At 37.7% G+C, this 15,939-nt stretch overlaps 1 long non-coding RNA gene across 1 annotated transcript; it reads right to left on the reverse strand.

The window, feature by feature from the left end:
- Window positions 1-1,228: 1,228 nt before the first annotated feature.
- Window positions 1,229-15,698, reverse strand: LOC131808272 (uncharacterized). Its single transcript, XR_009344762.1, has 3 exons — window positions 15,617-15,698; window positions 9,176-9,294; window positions 1,229-1,898 (listed from the first exon to the last, which is right to left on the reverse strand). It is a non-coding gene; the product is annotated as an uncharacterized LOC131808272 (long non-coding RNA).
- Between the last annotated feature and the right edge of the window lie 241 nt (window positions 15,699-15,939).

Raw genomic sequence — 15,939 nt, forward strand, 5'->3', positions numbered from 1 at the left:
AGAATTACAGGCAGGGGTTGTGCTCTTCCTATCGGACAGTGCTGTTCTGGAGTTAGGGTCCTGTGTTTCCTGCTGATGTGTGGGAGAATGTGCTGGAAGTACTACTTCTTGTGCTTCCTGCCATCCCTAGGACTGTGAGGGGCTGGCAGGCAAGGAGAAATGGGGGCCTTTTGGTGGCAGTGTACGAAGATGCTGGAACAAGTTAATAAGGCACATGTTTGTGATTGCCAGATCCTTGAACTCAATTTCTCCATAAAGAGCTCAAAGCGAGATGTCTGAGCAGCACGAAGAGAACTTCAAGGGTCCTTTCTTCTCTAACAGCCCCTTGGCCAACAGAGATTCCAACGTGCTATGAAATATGTTAGCTTCAGAACAAGGAGTGCTGGAAACTTCAAATGAAGGGACTGAAAGCGAGTTCAAAACCAACGCGTGTGCCTTAATTTGTGAATTAAAGTGCTGATAAATCCATCTTTTGAAAGGTCAATCCATTTACATTAGATTCTGTAAACATCCGTCCCACGTTATTACGCCGTCTTTCTGAACCATATCCTTTGAGGGTAATAAAGAGAGGTTCTGTAATAAAGACACAATTCTACAATAGTTTTGAAGGTGGCTAGGGATGGAGGCTTTTTGGCAGTCTATAGCGGAAACAGGCAAAAAAATTTTAAAGGTCTTAGCCTTCCTTTTCTCTTTTTAAGTGATTTTTGGAGGGGGGACGGTTAGCAGAGATACAGAGTTGGGACGCATTCAGGAAAGAAAGCAGCATCTTGTTTCCCTGTTAACAATATAGTGGTGACAAACTTCTTAAAAGTGCCCAAGGAAGGTAAGAGACTGACACCGGCTTTCTTTGGGCAGAGAGGACCCACTACTGCGCCCCACGTCCTTTCCCTAGCTCAGCCGCAGTTGCATATTTTTAAGTTACATTTGTTCCCAGGTAAGGGTCTCTGGAATCTTCCATTTAAGAACAGAGACGTGCTGGCACGTAATTTTGGGAAGTGAGCCTGAGGTACCCAGAGCAGATGACACATGGGGCTTAGGTCCCGATTCAGCTACAAGTCAGCGGGGCACCCCGGGACCATCTGCGTTCTATAAATTACAGTAATGCCGGCACATGGAGCCTGTAAATCACCAGCGAACAGGCGTCACCTTGTGACACACGACATGAACCCTGTTGTATATTCCAATAAACTCCCATAAACCATCTGATATAAACTCCGGATTATATTTCTTTAAGGGCTGGAGTACTTAGACTTTTTTTGGCCGTCTGATTCCCTTTCTACACGAGAATTGAATACCCGCAGCGCGTTCCCTTCTCTTTCCCCCCTCACTAGGCGTGTTGCTGTTTTTCAAGTCCAGAATCTTACTTAGTGGTTGACATGTGCAATTTGGTGAACTTTAAAGGACTGATCTTTTCTCCCTCCTTCGCCTTCTTTAATAAACTTGTTTCTTTCAGCACAACTGTGAATGTCAAAGTCTTGTGGTTACTACACAAGGAAAATACGATTTATAAACAGCAAATTAATGGCCAAATTGTCAGTAACCTACTTCACTGAATATAAATAAACGTGTATCATAAAGGGTCATGTCGTTAATACGGCTTTGCTGGCTTTCTGGCAACCTCCACAGCTGCCTTCTACAATAGTTTTTTTGTGTGCTGGAGTATGAGGAGGAAGAAAAATTGGAGTGGAGATAGCATTCAATTCCATTTATAGCTCATCCATAAATGTCTCTGAGCGGCTGTGTCTGCTTGGAACATGGTGTTGTCCTAGTTGTGGAGCTCTTCCTCCATCTTTAGGGAAATCCCTTTTGAGGAGTCACTTCTTGAAGTTTGTCATAGCCGACTTGCTGGCGCAGTCACGGAAGTGAGAGAGTCCTTCACAAGACACCCAGCTTTGCTTCTGTTAGGAAAGATGGTAATATAAACAAACAAACAAACAAACAAACAAAAAAACAGTAACAAGGACAAAATTTAAATTTCTAGCTTTCATTATGAAAGTATTTTGTCTCTTAAGAAAGTTCTTCTGGTTCAGTGTCTTCAATGCGGCAATAAAGTATCTAGTTTATGTCACTTTTTATAGATGTATAGGTAGAAAAGAAAGGGATAGATCACTACTATCCTGTGCAGCATTTAAACTAGACATAAAATGGCTCAAAATTCAAGAATTCAAAAATTTCGGTAGCTTCTTAAGGAGTTAAAGGGTGAGATAATTAAGAATGCATTTCATTGGTCTGACATATCTTACTCAAGTTTACCTGAAAGCTAGGTTACATTTCCATGTTCATTGTCGGAAAAAATGCTTTAACATTATTTTATATACATACAAGCCTACATAAAGAAAACACAGTGCTATTTTTATTTACGGTTGTAGAGGATTCATGTACTCAATGGAAATTAGATAAATTGCTTCAAAGTTATGGGAGTTCTTTGGGATATATAAACATACTGAATGTGCATAAAGTTTAAATACTCAGGTTCTGCTGAGAAAGGTCCCTGAAGCTGAACATAATTGCTTTGTTGGAAAAGAGGTAAAACTAAATTTTGCTAAGACACACAGCACCACTACTGTGAATTCAAAAAATACAACTTTCAGGGACTTCTAAATACATTGAAATATTCTTTAATTAATGCAGTTGATCCTGTAATTTTAGGGATTTATTGATACTGGCAGAAACATTTGCAAATAACTTAGAACACTTCATGACATGTTATGCATCTCAAAGGATTTCATTCACTTTCTTTTTCTTTTTTAGCTGCAATCAATAATTTCTTTCAAAACCCTTAATATGCTAAGATAGAGTATAGTTAAAAGATTGTTGGAAATTCTCAAAATGAGGATTTATGAAAATAAATATGAACAACGATGAACTTTGTAGCATTACGTTATTTTCTTCCATTCACATAATTTTGAACAAGTTCTGCCTCTGTTTTCCATTACACCTAAATAGTTCTCATTTTTATGCAACACTGAGATATTAATGTGGGTGCATCAAATCAGAGTTTGGGTTCTTTGAACCTATCAAACTATTTTTTTCCCAAATATCTGGGGTTTGATAAAACCCCAAATGCATACTAGAAGCACTTTTTCCATTAATTATTAAACCCATATGCATTTTGAGGAAAATTTGATCCATATGGGTTCTGGTCCATTTATGCTTTACTCATCAAAATACTTTTTCTTAAAGTCCATGTCCAAGAAATCTTTTGAGCCCCGTTAAGTTTTTTGAGGTTTGCCAAGAACAAACCAAGTTGAACATCGAAAGATTCAAGTTGGTTTGTAACCCTATACCTATGGAGCATTAGTGGGTTCTAAACTTGGAGTGAACACACGCTCTTATCCCTAATAGGTAGTTGGATGTACCTCCAGAGGGAAGCTGAAGGCCTGGTACAGAAAGCAAAAGTTAGACATACGTCAACATAGGCACCAGATAATCCTAGAATGCATCGTAATTCATTAAAATTTTACTTTGATTATATGATTTTTGGTACATAGATCTCTTGGTAGGGAAAAATGGGAATGTAGCCCATGATTTTTTTACTTTTATATCTCTTCCTTTCCAAATGTCTACTTGGGAAGTGAGTTTTTTGTTGTTCGTTTCATTGTCATTGTGTGTTTTGTGTCTTTTGCCTTTTCTCCCCCTGCAACTAACAGGCTAAGTCAAATGAAGCCATAGGTGAATGTAGATTGGATGTTAAGGCACCACTCTTTGATGAGACTGGGTTGTTAATCTCAAAAATCCAGAAAAGGAAAGTCAAAAGATGGTTATAAGTAAAATAATATACTCTCTCAAGAATTCAGGGAAAAGACAATCTAACACTTGGAGTTTTGCCAAAAAAGAGTCCTTATCTTCTAAGGGGGGCTGGAGGGCTCAGTCGGTTAAGCTGTCTGCCTTCAGCTCAGGTCAGGGTCTTGGGATCAAGCCCCGTCCTGGCTCCCTGCTCAGTGGGGACCCCGCTTCTCCTTCTGCCTCTCCCTCCCGTTCCTGCTCTCTCTCTCTCTCAAATAAAAAAATAAAATCTTAAAAAAAAAAAAAAAAAAAGAGATAGAAAGAGAGAGACATCTTATCTTCTAGAGATCTCTATTGAAATATATGCAGATGACATGACATGATTTCTGGGATTTACTTCAAATTTCAGCTGGAGGTAAAGATACAGATGGAGATATAGATAAAGGAAGATAACTGTCATTGCTGGAGACTGGGCATCTTGATGTTCATTACAGCATTTTGTTTTCTTTAGTTTGTGCATTGGTAATCTCCTAGGCCTTCCATACATGCTTTGGGTTCGCCTTAGCCATTGTCACAGTAGTCCCAGGAGCAGTACCAGGCTTCAGCTGAACCACGCATCTCTCCTGCCACAGAGAACATCTACAGAAACCTTGCACATCACTCTGATGCATGAACAAATTTGAAGGTGTGAGAAAGTTCACACTCCATGGGATAATTCTTTACTAATGGGGGACAAAACTGCTGGATGATTTCAGAGTGCATCTTACATGGAAATCCTAATGGACCCCCTAGTGTGATCCATTTGATAACACACCCTGGATGGGTCTTTTCTTCTTCCTTGTTATGCTTGTTTTGGAATCTTTCTCCTGTACCTTGTGATTATCTTCTTAAAGAAACCTTCTGGGTCAAATCCTTATAGTAATTTCAAAACGCACATGGTCTTATAGCCTAAGTAAGCCCTTATCTCTCGGGCTAAAGATATTGGTTTGAAATTTTTCATAATAAAAAGTTTTGTAAAAGTTTTTACCTTTTTTCTCTCTATATAATAAAATCTAAATTTTATTTTATTTAAAAATGCATGAATAAGTTCTTCTTTAACAGTTGGAATTTTGTATGGGTACTGTTTTATGATTTAAAGCCTTTTATTGATTATCCAATCATAATTCTGTCACAGAAATATACACATAAATTGAAGCTTTATTATTGTTTTTTCAAATGTCCTATAATCATAGGGTTTTAAGCATTAAAATATTTATTCTGAGTTAACATTACAAATACCTGTGGTATTTAACTGATTGAAAATAATTAGAATATATTTTAAAGCTTAAAATATTATTAAAGGTAAGAGTAAAATTTATTGGAAACATCTCTTAATAAAATGGATAGAGCTTTTTTCCAATTTGTTCATATATTATAGAATATTATTACAGAATGATGAAGATTTCATCTTATTCTTATTTTTCATGATAATAAATGTAAATTCTGAAAAAACTTGTTTGCATAAACAAGTAGGTGCATATAGAGAGAATTTTGTAATGGTGTCCATTCAGTTCCTTGAAATTATTCTGAGTTACATTGAAAATTATATTGTGATTTATCATCAAAAATTATTTCTATCTGATAACTTGATTAGTTGTTCCCGCAATTTCCTTGATAACAAAAAGTTGGAAATCAACTTTCTCACAAAAGGACTTGTTAGGGTCCTTCACCAATATCTTGAATCATCTGTCTGTTTTGGCAATGTACCCTCAAGGAATGTACCATAAAAGAATAAAATGAATGAAAGAGATGCCATTTTTTTTTAAACAAAGTAAACAATTTTAAAAGGGGTGATTGTTTATGTTTTTGTCACACACATTTTTATTTAAATTGAGATATAATTCATATATCATAAAATTCACCCTTTAAAGTGGGTGGGTTCAGTGGGTTTTAGTAAATTCACAAAGTTTCACAGCCATTATCACTCTATAATTCCAGAATATTTTCGTCACTCCCAGAAGAAACTCTGTTACTATTAGCAGCCACACACATTCCTCGCTCAACCAAGCCTCTGAAAGCCATTAATCTACTTTCTGTCCACGTGAGCTACTTATCCTAGCCATTTAATGTAAATGGAATCTTACAATATGCGGTTTCTTATGTCTGATTTCTTAAACTAAACTTAGTGCAAAATGTTCAAGGTTCATCCATCCGGTGGCATGTGTCAGTATTTTATTCACTTATGCCATATTACGCTCTATGTATACACAATATTTTCTTTAATCTTTCATTATTTGATGTTTGTATTGTTTGTATTGTATTATTTGATGTTTGGGTGTTTGTATTGTTTCTACTTCCTAGCTATTATTAAAAATGCTATTATGAACATTGATGTGCTTTGTGTAGACATGTTTCAGTTCTCTTGTGTATATGTGGAAGAAGCTGCAGGTACAACAGTGAAAAACATGATCTCTGCTTTGTTGGAGTTTATAGTTCCAGGATGATAAAGGATGGGAAACAAACAAACAACAAACAAACAAATCCTTATTCTTGGCCAGGATGATATTTTTTATATATCTCTGTAATACCATCTTTAATATCTGGTATAATGTCTTAAATGTATTTAATACACAATAAAGGTGGGGGGGCTGGGTGGCTCAGGAGGTTAAACCTCTGCCTTCAGCTCAGGTCATAATCTCAGGGTCCTGGGATCGAGCCCCGCATCGGGCTCTCTGCTCAGCAGGGAGCCTGCTTCCCCCCACTCTCTCTGCCTGCCTCTCTGCCTACTTGTGATCTCCGTCTGTCAAATAAATAAAAATTCTTAAAATTCACAATAAAGATGGAATAATTTATTTTTACATGGTTGCTGCCCTATAACTTGGTTGGGAAGATTAGGTTATGCATACAGAGTAAGGTGAGATGTATACAAGAAAAAAATGATTTTATAGGTTTCCTCCTATTGTAGGGGAAAGGGATGTGTGAGAGTTTGAAAACCTAGTCCTCCAAGCTTGATGCTTAAAGACAGAGAAAACCTCAAACAATGCACCTTTTCCACAAAGCTGCCCGTTGTACCTATTTATGTGTGTTCTGCCCAGCATTTCTCAAACTGTCGTATGTAGAAAAATCATCTGGGGATCTTTTTTAAATGCAGATTTTGATTCCATAGGTCTGAGGGTCCAGAATCCTCCATTTCTAGTAAACTTCTACAAGATGCCTATGCTGCTTCAGACCATATATCAAGTGGCAGGGCTCTATACCCCTTTTTTTTCAAAAGCAAAGAAACAAGAGATATGAATGAGATATGATGAATTAGACAGGAAAAATTCCCTCCAGATTTTCAGAGGTAACTGAATGGCTACAGAATTGTTTGTTGATGAGAAGGCCTAGAAAAATCACTGGAGTCTTCATACAACCCACCGCATCCTATGAGAAAACCAGCAGAGAGGGAATAAGGGAACTCTTATCTTCCTGAATGATGTCATTTATGCTGAAACTTAATTATAAGCGAACATCCATCTTTCCTGTCAAACAATGCAGTGTACATAGGCCAAATCATTTTTAATGTAAATATAAATGGTTCTTGTGTGTAGCCGCTGGGGAGATGGCTAATACGGGGGAGGAGGAGGAGCATGGAAAGCTAATTCTACTTCGTGAAGGAAAAATTGTCTCAGTGTCTTGATATTCTGTAACTATTAGGAAAAGGAAAATCCCCATAAATGTTGGTAATAGGGAATTGGCTTGCCAGTGTCCAAAATGCAAAGATTTATCTTGAACATTTTTACTTTATTTCTGCTTTCCAGTCAGATAGTCAACCTATAAATATGTGCTTTTCCTATCAGCATGATAGTTTGTTTCTTTTTTCATTTATATGGTTGAGTTTTCTGGCACATTTCTGTTCCCACAAACATTTCTCTAGAGTTTCATATATAAAGAAGCTTTAAGTAAAAGACGAATTTGGTAAAAACCAAAAATTACTCATTGAAACTAGTATACTATGTTGTGAAATAAGAAAATATAGAAACCATAAGCTCCTCTTATTGGTATATAAACTCATGTATTTGGGACTGTTGCACAACTGAGACTGTCCAATTTCAAAGGCTTGTAAAATACCAGATAACTCTGTGAATCTTGATGGGAAAAATAGACAACCCAAGTCCCACAGCATATTGGGCATGAGTCAAGCAAGAAGGTGATTCCGGGGAAGTAAGAGGATACATACTAACCAAGCAGTGCGGGTGGGATGAAAAATATCTGTGGTCTTCTACACATGCATGTATAGGGTACAAATTTACCCACTATAGGCAAAAACATCTAGGCAATTTTGGAATAGAGTTCTAAAATCAACGATTACTTACATGGACTATTTTTTGTGCCTGCTAATGTGTGTAGGACTGTATTAGGTGATATGAAGAGGTGTAGGGCATTGTTTCTACAGTCAGTAAATGACAGCAAACCCTGGCAAGTATACTCATACATAGACACTAAAATATCACTCATGTTGTAAGGTAATGCTCATTTGAAAGCAGGATGGGAAAAAAGAAAGTGAGGACTGCCTTCTGCCTTCTGTCCGTGATGCTTAGGAGACTTCTAGGTCATGATCTGGGTACATGGGACTCTGGAATTGTCCATTCCAATGACCCTGGGCTGGATCCCAGGGTTGTGCATTGGGGACATCTTGTTGCTGCAGGGCAGACTTAGGCTACCTCACTGCTCTCCATTTGCATGGTCAACTCTCATGAGTCCATAAGGCCACTTTAGACATAGGGATCCCAAGATGATTTCTGACAAGTGTTGTGAAGCCATCTGGAGGGAGCTGTGTGCTCTTGACAAAAAGGGTCATTGTGTTGCCCAGGGCATACTTAGACTTCTTTACCTCAACAGACTTCTAAGCTGTGATGAAAAATTGGAATTGGAACTCAAACTTGGGACTCTTACTTCCAGTATCATTTCTCTGTTTACACATTTTATTCACTGTACGTTTTCATTTTCCACCCCCAAAATAAAGTATTACATTTTTTTTTTTTTTTTTTTTGAGCAAGCACTGAAGTAGAAAGAAAGAACAGGAACAATTGTCCTCCCACCAACTCTGACCATTTGTTTCAAACTCTTAATGCCACTCATTCCCCCACTTTTTTTAGTTTGAAGAGAATCAGAAAGGGGAGAGGAAAGAGGGAGAGGGAGAGGGAGAAAGAGGGACAAAGAGATAAGTTTCCTCTGGAGTTGGTTGTATCCAACCAACCTACTCCTCAGGGAGTAAAGGCAGAGCTGTTTGATGGAACAGGAATAAGAGAAGGATACACCTGTAACTATTATACAGACATATACGTACAGCAATTGTCTGTCTGTCTATCTATCTATCTGTCTGTCTGTCTAACTATCATCATTCCATCCACCCACCCATCCACCCATGTATCTGGCTCTTCATTCTTGCTTCCTAGATGACCTAGAATTAAGATGATCTCCTCCTTACAGTGCCTGAAGCAGAAATCGGTGGTAGTGGTCCATACTTCATGCTGGGTACATGTTGTCTGACTCAGTTTTGTGGTTTGGAAAAAGATCCTTCTTCTTCAGTGACTTTCTAGAAGTGACCTGAAAGAAAAAGCTTCAATAGTTTCCACAGTGGCCCTGTCGCTGGCTCCAATGCCCACACAGCTGTCAGCAGCTAATGAGTGTGGTGAAGAGGTGAGGAGGTGGTGGCGGTCAGCTTCCTTGGTGATCTATTCGTCATGTTTCTATAATCATGGCTGTGTGTCGGAGCTTTGGTTTTTATTACCCTATTTTTGTATAAGCTGGGTTTCTAGATGAAAATGTCTATCTTGTTCTTCTGTTATGAATCCACTAAATCTGAACTTAGTGGCCTCTCCATAAGGATAAGCTTTCTCCAGCATTGTCAAAGTGGCCTTGTGAGAGGATATGTATTTTGGACCATGTAACCCCGGTATCATTTGAGAATACATTACTCCAGTCCTCTTAGACCCTAGAGTAATAGAAATTTTTAAAAAGAAAGAAAATGAAACCAAAATTTTCATTACATCTCTTTTAAGGGAAATCACAACAGCAAATTAATTGCACCAGTTAGTCAATAAAAAATAACTACCTATAAAAGGCTGTTTAGGCTTGGGATGAGTTAAGAAAATACTTAGGATGAAGTCATTGCCCACAGTGGAGCGGGAGATGTGCTCAGCGTTGTCACAGGTAAGCTACCAAAAGTAAACGTGTTTTTCCAGGCGGAGAAATAAAATGTTTGTATGTTAGAGGAGTTTTGGGAGATTTTGAGGGCAAATATGTGATCTGTACCTTTATTCAAATATAACACTTCTTGAGCACAGATCCATTAATATGTGTGCTTTGGAAAAAAATACTGGCAATAGAAGGAATGGAAAGGGAAGCATGCTATTGTATTTCACAGAATCTGAGATAGCTTTGATTGTAAGATGCACCATTATTTTATGTACTACTAAGAAAGAAAAAGCATTGCTAATTAAATTATGTCATGCCACTGATTGGAAGATGCAGTCCAATTTCACAGATGTTAAAGTGTAAAAAACAAATGCAAGTCTTAGACTTGATAGCATTCAGTGTATCTCCTGTTTCAAAAATATACAACACATTTTAATAGCTCTGAGAAGTCCCATAGGGGAAAAAAAAAATCTGTTTTACTCAGCTTTCCCCCAATTTTCTAACTTGAAGTGTTTTCATTGGGCAAATATCTTTATGAGCTCATGCGTTAAAACATAGTTGATGGATTTTAATTCATCATGGTTCTAATACTATTGAACTTCAACTTGTTGAATCTCTGGCTACAAGACTCTCTTCCAGTTTTGTCTTGAGTCCTTTGGGCATGGCTGCTAATCGTGGAGAACTGTCTTGCTTTCTTTATATCAAGTTTCTGATCTGATCTTCTGTATTTCCTTCCATGTTCCTGGAATCAGTCATTTTAAACACGGTTTACTCTTCAAGATTTCAAAAAATTTTTTTAACTAAAAAAAAATTCCAATTTTTTTTTTAGTTTATCATCTCATTTCTGAGTTTTGATTCTGGCTTATGTTTTTCTTTCATGCCTTTTCTTTCATTTCCTTAATGTCTTTTAGTTCACTTAGGAATAGGATACTACAGTTCTGATCTATATTTTGAATATGTCTTTCTGGCATGCTTTTATTTTCTGCAATAGTAATATTCTGCTGTTCGTTCTTTTTCTGATATTAACTTTGTGTAGAATATTTTTCTGTGGATCTTTTTAATGTGAAATTAGTTTTATAAGGCGGCTTGATTCAGAGAGCTTTTCAAGCTTCACAGATCCATCTTTGCTGTTGTTTTTATGTAGTTTTAAAAAATATGATGGTTGTCTTCAAAGATTCCTGCTTACCTCCCCATTTTTACCTATACCACATTTTCTTCCTCTCTATCATTCCTGACATGCTCAAATTTGATTCTACTTCTAGACCCTTCAGTATGGGGTTCTGTCTGGGAAGGAAGTCATGAAAAGTCAGTTTCAAGACTGTCTAAGTGGGCAAAATCCTTCCCAGATCCAGCTGCTGTTCTCATATTAGCTCTGTGCACTTTTCTGTGAATACCTAGTCACCGTTTCAGCTTTCTCTTCACCCCATTGCTTCCTCCTGCTTTTACCTGCATAGATACGATACCATGCTGTTCTGTACCTGTTGGTGGTTTATCTCTACATGCTTCTATTTTGAGTTTTATGGGAATACATTACTATCTAGTTTTGTTCTTACTTTATGAGTTTGGGTTTTGCTGTTTAATCGGTCTGCCAATATTTTAGGGATTATGGAAGATCTAGCAGCTAGGCTGCTACTACCACTGTCCTATTTCTAGAATCCTCTGGAATACCCTTTTAATGGCATAACCATTTCGGTCTTATGGAGTCATAATCTGCATAGTCTTGGTTTGATAAATGCTATCCTGATCTATTAGGACCATTAATGTTGGCTTAGGGGTATTCTACTCAGTTCTTGAGAAAAAATCATTATCTTCTAGTTTGATTAAAATCTCTAATGTCAATCATAATAGTGATTATAACTTCTTCATACTATAAATAGCTTTTCCATTTATAGAATACTTGTGCAACCATTATTTTAGTTAATCCTACTAACAGTCCTGTAAAGTGCATAGACCAAGTAATGCTTATTTTGGAGACGAAGATTTGGAAACTCAGAAAAGTTAATTACCTTCTCCAAGTTTGCACAGCTGGGAGGTGGCACAGCTGAGAATTCTCCCTGTCATTCAGTGTCATAGTCACACTTCATGCTATTAACCTAATCAAGCACAAAGAGGCTGAGATCTTCTGCCTTGTGTATGAACACATCTGCATGAAACAGGGATCTTTGATCTTTGCTCTGAAAAGGATAGAAACTTCTGCTCAAGAGAGATGTTCTGGGGGGAGATTCTAGACAAAAATTCAACTAAATACTACCTTAGTCTGTTCAGGCTGCTATAACAAAAATACCATAGACTGGGTGACTTTGCCAACAAACGTTTATTTCTCATAGTTCTGGCGACTGGGAACTCCAAGGTCAATTGCCTGCAGATTCAGTGTCTGGTGAGAGCCTACTTCCTGATTCAAAGATGGCTGTCTTCTTTCTGTGTCCTTAAATGGCAGAATAGGAGCAAAAGAACTCTCTGAGGTCTCTTTTGTAAGGGCACTAATCTCTTCCCATAGGTCAAATGCCATCACCCTGAGGGCTAGACTTCAACATATGACTTTTGAATGAGGCACAAAACTTCAGTCTATAGCACATATATAAGCTTTTGCCTCATACTGACCACTGAATGGAACTTCTCATGTTGGTGTGTTGGACTTTTCCACATAAGTCTCAGATGTTGCTTTGATATAGAGCAGGACAGACTTAATGGTCTGACCAGTGCCTCTATTTTCCGGGATCTTAATCTGAACAGAGGTTAGAGCTGTTTCCTTAAATATGGAAGAAATTCCATGCCCTTCTTACCACATTAGCCGCAAGGGAGAAGAGAGGGAGAGCCGGGACAAAGAACAATAGTCAAATGTGGGGTTTTAATGGGTGTGTGCCACAGGTGTACTCTTGAGATGTAAAGATCTTTTCTAGTCACACTGGAAGACTCTTCACCTCATCCCTACCTTCCACTCCCCCCCACTTCCCCCTGCCCCTTGGTGCTGGGACATAGCAGTGCTATTGGTCTAGATCCACATCAGGGACTTTCCTCTTTGGAGTTGGGGTGGGGAGCAGTGACGAGGGTGGAAAGTGGTGAGGAGATGGAGGGAAATTCAAGCTTTGACTTTTGTCTATTAGAGAAAGGAAGTTAGACTAACTGGGAAATCATTTAGAAGTGGGAAGAAGTCATGTCCTTCTCTTTTTCAAATGTGTGTGCTTCCTTCTCCATATGAAGCTTTCTCCCCAAGGCTCTCCAGCACCCTTCCAGCCTTATGACTTTCCTAATGCTCTGATTTCTAAGGATCATGGACACCTTTCTAACTCCAGACACCTATTTGTCATTTCTCCTCTTTCACCTGTTCTTACACACACATTCATGTTTCTGTCAAAGAAATGCAAAGTTGCCTCTTTTCATGACACTTCTAACGAAAGTATTAGCTGCTTAAGGCAAAGGCTGATTGCTACTTCCCTTTTTATTGGCTCAAGACCTAGTAAAGAGCTTTCCACACATTACTAGCTAAAAAGTGATATTGGTTGATGAGATTTATAGGTAAATATACATCAATTTCTAGAAAAAAAGGGAAACAACTTTTCTTTCCTGAAATTTCACCTGTAGGACTCAACAACCATCATGGTTCTGAAAAGAAAGCAATATTTGAAGGGAGAAGCAAGGTACAGGTGTTTTTGTTTGTTTGTTTGTTTTGTTTTGTTTTATGTTTTTTTAAGGCAGTAGGGTGACATAAGAGAACATGAGAAGCTGGGCAGATCCATGGCCATATCTCAGATTTGAATATTAAGCTGTATTTCTTACCAAGAGCAAGGATCAACAAACTAAAGCCCATGGACCAAATATAACCAGTTTCCAGTTTTGTTTTGTTTTTCTTTTTAAATAAGCTCTATACCCAGCATAGAGTCCAATGAAGGGCTTGAACTCACAACCCTGAGATCTTGACCTGAGCTGAGATCAAGAGCTGGATGCCTAACCAACTGCCCTGAGTCTCCCAGGGCAACCACCCTGAGTCTCCAGTTTTTATAAATAAAGTTTTATTGAAACAGAGTCATACTCCTTTGTTTACATATTGTTTATGGCTGCTTTCATACTACAGTGGCTGAATTGGATATTTGTAGCAGAGACCTCATGGCCTGCACAGTCAAATAAATTAACCATCTAGCTCTTTACAGAGAAAGTTTGCTGATCCCTGCCCCAGAGAGAGAGCACTTGCATATACTAAAACTGGAGGGAGTCTTTCCTGTTTGGATTTAACTTCTTTTCTTTCCCTGCTCTACTTTCAATGTCAAGGGGAGGTTATAATGATACTTCATGGGCCCCAGTGCTCTCCCTTCTCTCCTGGAAAATCAAGGAAAAAAAAAAAGAGAGAGAGAGAGAGAAAATAAAAGAAAGAAGAAGGAAGGAGAAGAAGTTCATAGCAGAACCTTTCTACTCTTTGGAAACTCACATAGGCTATTGCCCCTAATTCCTTGGCAAGTAGAATGTGAAGGTGATGCTAGAATAATATGTTAAATATATCTTCCTTTTCTGGAAAAACAGCCTTTTAGGTATAGCACTGCTCATACCCATTGTACATCTATCTCATTAAAGGTTATATTGCTTTAAAATGAGCTTCTGGTTGAGATAATAGTATTGGATCAAGATTTAGTTTATATTGAAACAGTTTGATTGGAATATCATAGTATGAGGAAGCAAGGAAAAGGCCAAATGTGCTTACATTAGATGTAATTTAGTAAAAATGGAAAGTTCAGGCGTTTCTGGCATATAGAGAACATTTATAGCATTTTGGCTTTTCACATTCATCTTTTAAAGTTCCCAGTTACAACATTTTCTTTTCTTGGCTCCTTAAAAATAATGAATAATTTTTCTCTGTGCCCATAGCTTGAAATATTTTGGTATATGTTAATTCAGAAGATAAAATTTCTTTTGGAAATGTTCACTTTAGCCTGAATATTAAAAATGGAAAGTCTACTAGCTATAATTCTAAAATTACCAGTAACATTGGTTTCATATTATGAAATTGTTTTGAGAACCTTATTCAGGGGTCTGGAAGTAGTAACCATCCAATCAGAGTATCAACGCCAGACTTGGGTTCTGATTTAAGGAGTGTCTCCATCTGCCCACACTTTTTCATCAGCATTAGCCCTGTGCTTTAGTAAGCACCAAAAATTAACCTGCTAAAAGCCATGCCTACCCTACAGCTTGTGAGGAATACATTTCTGGGGACTGTTAAGATGATGTATTTCAGTGTCTACTGTCTGCAAAATATTTGTCTTTTTCTACTTATAGGCAGTTGATAGGTTATTTCCTTGCCTCCTTTATGTTAGGATTGGCCTTTTCTCTAACCACTGAAATGTGAGAGGAAGTTTTGAATATCATTTCTGGTTGTAAGTTTTAAAAGCCTGCACAAGAATCACCACTATCACTTCCTCTTTTCCTGAGCTTTAGCCATCAGCAACATTTAATATAATGTGGGCTTTGCACATCTGGGTTCCAGATGTGTTTTAAGCCACAGGGATATATGGTCTCTTTTGTTACTGCAGCATAACCCGGACTTTCCTGATTGATTCAGTATATCTGGGATAGCTTTAAAAAAATAATTGGAATTTGCCATAGTGAGAGTTGGTTCTATGGGGAAATAATCATTTATTAAAAAAAAAATAACTTACATGAAGGTTTGCTATAAGATTGTAGTCAGTGATTTCATATTAGTATGCCTCTGTGACACAATATCCAATTTCTACTGTCTGCTCACCTTTGCTGTTGCTGTTGCTCCTTATTTATGTTATTCCCAAGAAAGAAGATATTTGAAGTCCAGCTCTCAATCAGCATCCCCTGAAGAAAGCAACCCTAAGATGGAATTAAATGCTATTAGGCTGGGGGGAAATGCAACTAGAGAACAATAAGCTATTAGCAAATTGGGTTGCTTTCAACATAACATAACATAATGTAATATAACATAACATAACATAACATAACATAACATAACAGGATAATATAAATATGGATGAGCATTCTAGTCCAAGTTTTTATTGTGAAAGGTACAGATGATATGAGTGGAGGAGAAGCTGAGACAAA

The sequence above is a fragment of the Mustela lutreola genome, chromosome 9 (genome assembly GCF_030435805.1).
Source record: "Mustela lutreola isolate mMusLut2 chromosome 9, mMusLut2.pri, whole genome shotgun sequence".
Classification (NCBI taxonomy): domain Eukaryota; kingdom Metazoa; phylum Chordata; class Mammalia; order Carnivora; family Mustelidae; genus Mustela; species Mustela lutreola.